This window comes from Engraulis encrasicolus, chromosome 16 (genome assembly GCF_034702125.1).
Source record: "Engraulis encrasicolus isolate BLACKSEA-1 chromosome 16, IST_EnEncr_1.0, whole genome shotgun sequence".
In the NCBI taxonomy this organism is placed as follows: Eukaryota; Metazoa; Chordata; class Actinopteri; order Clupeiformes; family Engraulidae; genus Engraulis; species Engraulis encrasicolus.
The window spans coordinates 44,475,512-44,482,650 of NC_085872.1; the positions used below are offsets into that span (position 1 = coordinate 44,475,512).

The 7,139-nt window shown below is 42.7% G+C and overlaps 1 long non-coding RNA gene across 1 annotated transcript; it reads left to right on the top strand.

Annotated features, from left to right (window-relative positions):
* The first annotated feature begins 6,409 nt into the window (after positions 1–6,409).
* LOC134466621 (uncharacterized) lies at positions 6,410–6,923 on the top strand. Its single transcript, XR_010038344.1, has 3 exons — positions 6,410–6,489; positions 6,646–6,795; positions 6,893–6,923. It is a non-coding gene; the product is annotated as an uncharacterized LOC134466621 (long non-coding RNA).
* The last annotated feature ends 216 nt before the right edge of the window (positions 6,924–7,139 follow it).

Sequence of the window (7,139 nt, forward strand, 5' to 3'; positions counted from 1 at the left end):
AGAACCGCCCATGGGTAGGGGGGCACAGCGACCTGTAGCCTAGGTCATCTTAATCTGGCCCCTGCAGCCCCGGGGCTCATGAAATAGCCTGGTCCTCCTCTCCTGGCACATGGAAGTAAGAATGGGATTTTTAAGTTCCTTTCAAAGAGCTGTTAAAAAAACTGGCTCTTTTGAAATCATTAATTCAGTGTTTAGAATGTAATATTTTGACTCCACCTCAAGGTAATTTTGTCCAAACAACAACTGATTATTCTCCTGCTTCTAAAGCCACTCTTTAAAGGGGTATGCCACGATTTTGGGGCTTAATGCAGTTAAAATCGTTGGCTGGGGTTTATACATGTGGTTAAGTGTCTTATTTTTCATGTTAAGCGTTGTCTTGCTTTATGACAAGTTAAAAGAGGGAGTATGTCGCTAAGCTAGTGAAAGTCAATGGATCCGTGTAGCAGCTTACATGAAAAATAAGACACTTTACCACCTTTATAAACCATGGCCAATGATTTTAACGTTATTAAGCCCCAAAATAGTGGCATACCCCTTTAATCTGGCCCCTGCAGCCCCGGGGCTCATGAAATAGCCTGGTCCTCCTCTCCTGGCACATGGAAGTAGAGATGGGATTTATGGCTCTTTGACGGGATCCGGATCTTAGTGGCTCGTTCCTTTCAAAGAGCTGTTCAAAAAACTGGCTCTTTTGGCTCTTTTTTTAATTATTCATTCAGTGTTTAGAATGTAATATTTTGACTCCACCTCAAGGTAATTTTGCCAAACAACAACTGATTATTCTCCTGCTTCAAAAGACTTCTAAAGTTTTTGCCACTCTTTAAGGCAAACAATTGTTTTTTCCCAAATTGAATTACTCTGGTCGAGGTCACGTGCTTAAAATGAATGAAAAATGGATGAAATAACGGTCAAGTGGCTCCCCCAGCTGTGATCCGGGGATCAAAAGAACCGGCTCGTTCATGAACGACACACCTCTTAATGGAAGTTTGCCATGCCAAACCGGCGGACTGCTGCCGGGCACACAGGAGCACACACAGACAGAAGGAGAGAAGAGGAGGAGAGGAGCACACAGAGAGAGACGAAGAGAGGGAGAGGAAGAGGAGGAGCACACAGAGGAGGGAGAGAGGAAGAGAGGGAGGAGAGGAGCACACACAGAGAGGAGAGGAGCACACACAGAGAGGAGAGGAAGGAGGACACAGAGAGGGGGAGAGAGAGAGGAGAGGAGCACACACGGAGGAGGGAGCATCATCATTATTTGGCCTGTGTTAATTTAGAGCCCTGCTTATCACTTACCAATGTCCTCTGCCTTGACATCTTCCTCCTCCTCCCCTCTCCTCTTCCTCATCATCTCCCTTCTCCTCCTCTTCTCCCTCCGCCTCTTCCTTCATGTTCTTGTCTTTCTTTTCTTCCTCTAGCTCAATGTCTCGACTCCCACCCATGCTGTCCCCTGCAGAGCTCGATCAATACGCTGCTCTTGAACGTGCGTGCGTGTGTGTGTGTGTGTGTGTGTGTGTGCGCGCGTGTGTGTGTTTTAGTGTGATGGCTTCCTACACAGATGCCTGTAGAGTCTTCACTGCAGGCTTTCCCTCATACACCCACCAACAGGCTGACACAGCCGACTGATCTGAGTACCACACACACACACACAAAGACAGACACAGATAGACACACACGCACACAGCCACACACAGACAGCCACAGACAAGGAACACTTCAAATTAGTTGGACAACCTTATAACTTCTTCCATTCGACTATGAGAGGTGGATTTGTAAAAGGATATTTAAAAATGTAGGTAGGCTACTGTTAAACTTGCATGTTAAAGTGATACTGTCCCATTTTTGGAAATAAGCTCATATTATATCTCCCCTTTAGTTAAATAATTGAGTTATACCTTTCTCTTGTACTTTCAACCGTTCTCTGGATATGGCAGTGCATATTTTACCTCCATGGTAGCAGTTAACATTGAGTCCTATGAGACCAGCCGGCGGCTAACTGGTCTCATAGGACTCAATGTTAACTGCTAGCTTAGAGGTAAAATCTGCACAGCCATACCTGGTTAACGGTTGAAAGTACAAAAGAACGCTAAAACCCTATTATTTAACTTAAGGGGAGGTGTAATATAAGCTTATTTCCAAAAATGGGACATGATCACTTTAAGTCTTGCATTATAATAATGTGATTATAATCATATAATAACGTCTATAAAGGTGAACTGTGTAAGACTGTGGCCAGAGTAGGTATTGCAACTATGCTGCTTATTGAAACTGCTGCCTATTGCCAAATTGGATCTTTTCATGAATATTAATAAATAATACACCAATATTCACTAAGGCAACATTTGTGAATGAGCAGCATGAACTCTGGAAATGAACTACTAAGACCATGTTTGGAAGTCAGAGGCGTGCTCAGTCCCTTTAGAAAGATGAAAAAAGTATTCTTGTGGTTGCTCTTTGGTTCAAGGTTCAATGTCAAAAAGGTTGCTTGAACATTAATGGACATGTCACAATAATAATAATAATAATAATAATAATAATAACGTAATAATAATAATAATAATAATGTCATAATAATAAAGACATTTTTAATTATACTTTTTGGAGTCCCTTGGTGAAGAAAAGTTTTTTCTCTTTTCAAGCAACCTTTATTACACATCTTTAAAGGGACACTGTGCAGGAAATGGTCAAAAAAGGTACTGCAACTATGCTGCTTATTGAAATTGGGCTGCCTATTGCCAAATTTGATCTTTACATGAAAGTTTATTAAGTATTAAACAAATATTTTCTAGTATGGTCGAAGTACAGTCATTATTGCAGCTAAAAATGGCTATTTTTGGAAATTCAAAATGGCGGACCATGGAGAAGATCCCCTTTTCATGTATGAAAAGTGCAATTTTTCCAGTCATAATGAATACTTAGAATTTGATGCTGGTGGTAAGTATTCATGAAAAAGGTAACATTAGTAAATGGGCAGCATGCATTCTGGAAATAAACAACTAAAAATCTCACACAGTGTCCCTTTAATCTTTGTCTTCACCATCTTCATCATCACTCATCTGTACTAGCCAGATCACATGCTCCTTGTGACACAACACCTTCAGCGCTGCTTCTACATGTAGTCAGGCCAAGAGCAATGTAAATATCGTTTCTGATCTCCCGAAAAATTGGGAACCCCTCCCACTTTGTGAGGAAACCATGCCGTTTGGGAAATATAAAATGTAATGCTCTTGGTCAGACCAAGTCTCGAAGAGAGTTGACAGTTGATAATCAGGCTACCTCTGTACCATGGAGGTAGTAAGAGTGAATAAGTCCCACCTCCAGTCATTTCAATGGGAAATGCTAAGCTAGTGAATTCAGCCAAAATTGAACGAATTTTTCAGCTTCAAAGATGGAGTCGTTTCCACCGATAGTTTACTCAGCCAATTACGTGCCACGTTATTGTCTGACTTACGGTTAATCAGAAAGCTATATGGAAGCCGGGCATTGGATGCATGGAGGCGCCCAACCACAGACCTGTATAGCCTATTTCCTGCTGCCCTACAAAGGCAAAGTGCAGTAACTACATATTTTGTCAAAATTGAGTTCAGGCAGAAAATGGTCTTCATAACGCCTCCTGTGTCTTATGCCAAAGCCTTTTGGTTCAAATGTGTCCTGTTTTAGAGATATTGCTTTGTCAAATTTGTAATAATCACAATCTGCAATCTTACACACCAAGGCTTGGAAGGCCTTTTTCTCTGTTTCAATGTTGCCATAGTTACTGCACTTTGCCTTTGTATGGCACCGTCGTATTCTACAAAGACGGTTAATGCAAGGTGCACCGCTTTTTTGTGGCATTCTAGGACATGACCAACAGATCATACCAACACTACTCCACTCGGAGAGGCTCACAAGGTCAATGCCAAGGTGTGTGTCAACATTTCCACCTGTGTGTGTGTGTGAACGTTGTTGTTTTGTTCTTTCTGTCTTGCTCTCATCCCGTGTGTGTTTGTGTGTGTGTGTGTGTGTGAACGTTGTTGTTTTGTTCTTTCTCTCTTGCTCTCTCCCCGTGTGTGTGTGTGTGTGCGTGCACTAGACTAGCTGAGATAAATGGGCCTGTCTAGATAGTAGATGACGTGGGAAAAGATGAGACCCAGTTGTGGACCAGGTGCAAGAAGGTCAGTGAGCAATGTGTGTGTGTGTGTCTGTGAGATCCAACTGCGAGTGTGTGTGCACTGTGTGTATTTGTGTGTGTATGCAACTGTCTGTGTGTGAGCGCGCGTGCGTGTGTACTTTATGTGTGTATATGATCCAACAGTGTGTGTGTGTGTGTCTAGATGAGCTCCACCTGTGGTCTGGGTCATATCAAGAGCAGAGGCAGCTGCTTTTGGTCTGTTTGATTACAACTGCCTGGCCATGTTTGCGATAATTGATGCTGTAACTGTGTATGTGTGTGTATGTTTGTATGTGTGTGTGCGCGTGTATGTGTGCACGCGCCTATGTATGGCTGTATGTGTGTGTGTGTGCATGCACATGTGTGTGTGTGTTTGTGCATGTATGTGCGCTTGCATGTGTGTGTGTGTGTGTGTGCTTACGTGTGTGTGAGTTTTGCTTCTCCCCTTGGTAAGTAAGTAATGTGTCTCAATAGAAGTCTTGATTGTTATCCTGAGTGGAGAATGTACTGTATGTGGAGAATACGTAGGTAGGAACAATAACAGCTACGTCGCTAGACCACTGAGCTACAAAACACACGTACCGTACGGCTAAAAACTTTCCATTACATGATGTCTGTTAGGTAATGTCAACACCGCCTGCGGTAATGTCAACACAGGCTACCATTGCCAGACCCTGGGACTCACAGCCGAGGCCAAGGATAAACTAGAAATGCACTCAGAGGCCCTATCATGGCTTAACGGTACACTCCTAGAAAAAGGGGTTCTTGTAGGTTCTATATAGCACCGTAGGGGTTCAATCTGGGGTGATGGAACCTTTTTCTGATAAAAAGGTGCTATATCACGCTCGTGAAGAATTATTTGATTTCCAACGAACCTTTTCCACGGCAACAACCTTTCAGGGTAAGTGGCAACACAATTAAATATTCTCTTGTCGTGACCAATATTGCGCAAATAATGGTGTGTGTTTCTCTTTAACAACGTGAAGGGATGTCTCTGAACTTCAAGTGTGTGTTTGACTGTTTGATTGGTTGTGAATGATGAAGGGGCGTTAACTTTTTGGCCACACAGTTGTTTTGCTAATGTGTTATCCATTAGCTATTCGCAGGCATATTTTGGCTTTGAGCTTCTAACGTAGCATAAAACCATTAGTTGATTTCACAAAGATAACAAACGCCAACATTACGGACTTAACGGCGGATGATGATCTATTTTGGTTGTGTGTAGGCAAGGTGGGTTTTCCCCCGACAAGTAGTCGAGAATTCAAAGTCTTGTCGGTGGTTGTCACTTAGCAATAGAGGGCCACTCCGTCTCAACAAATCAGATAAACGCCATTAATGTGCGAATACAACACTAAATAGCCTACACAAAACCCACACGCTTTGTATCAGATATGCGCTGTACACGTTTAACAACCCAAACGAATGCTAGCTAAGCAGGCGTCTCAAGCAAGTTGATCTCTCGGCCAAATGTGTACACTTTGGCGTAGCGAAATGAATGCGTGTTTTGGGACTAGGCTACTCTCTACGTCTACACAATCTGGCTGATCAGTCGTCCCGTTCGATGTGTTTCCCCCCTGTATAAAAGTACATTTGATGGGTAGGCCTATAACACGACGGTTTCATCAACAGACCGTTTCATGCCCCGAAATTAACGCAGTTTTGACCCGAGTCAGATAAAGTTTCAAAGGCAAGCCGTGGCTCCGATTAGGCTAGGTGACGACTCGTATCAGCCCAGGGCATACAAATAGGCTGTATTGCTGTCTAGAAGTAGAAAGGATGTGCATTGGGCCTATTTGTTAGTCTGATAAAAGTGTTATTGTCAAATAGGCTAGTGTCGTTGATGTCCTCTGCATTCACAGCCCATTTTGGGGTTAGGCCTACCTAATATGTGTGATTTGTTCTTTCTTTTTGTGTAGATGACTGAGCACTGGAGTGTTGATTATGTCCTGTCAGCTTGCTAGTCAGTGTGGTCACTGTTTTGTTTATTACTAAGTTCAGAAATTAAACAATTTTCTATGACTAATTTCAGAGGGCGAAGAGACTCGGCAGATGCAGTCCAGACATGTTGGGGGAGCTTGGTTCCAACACAAGAGGTACAACAATATGAAGGATTTAAACATGGTTCATTGTTCACATTATTCATCTATTATATGGCACATTATTGACATTGCCTATTTTCTGTATGTAATGTTTTTATATTGTAGTGGAACTCGGAGAGGATGACCTGATGACCCGAGTTTCCAATAACATGCAATAAATAATGAGCTGCACCGGCGACAGCCAGATCTTCCACATATCATGGACAGGATGAAGCGTACTCAAGGGCTGAATGGCCAAGCAAACAGGTGAAGTGATGTTCCCCTTTTCTCAGATGCCTGAGCTTTTGAGAAGCTATTTGTAGCCCTGGTAAAAGACAGACATTCTTATCAAACTGACAACTAACCACCCCCCTCCTTCAATTGTCTTTGTCTTTGGGTGTGCTTGTTGCATTTTTTCTCTAGATGCATTATGAAATGAGGCTGAGGTTGGAGATATGGAGATAAACATCCACAATGCCCTGACAACATTGGCACCAAATATCATCAGGGCGGCTCTGCTGGGGAGCCACAAGGGACAATTCACCACCTTGATGACTGAGGCCAAAGCAGACGGTATGGGAAGCTCCAGTTGTTGTTGTTTTTTCTTTTCCAGACTCACACCCTCAATTACCTCAATGGATTTAAAAAAACATTTATTTTGTCATTTAAGATCATCTGAAGAGTGCTGCGGAAGAGTGGTGCGATCGTAGGCCTACCAGAGCAGAAGTTTTACTACTTGGATGAGGTATGTTCTCTGTAATTGTACTTCTGTAATTGTAATGTGCCTCTTCCTTTTGTTATGGCATCCAGATTTCTATCAGGATGTTACTTATACTTATTTTTCATTTATACAGGAGCCATCCAGCCCATCTCCAGTAATGGTGTCACACAACACTGTGAGTCCCCTGCTGTTTACT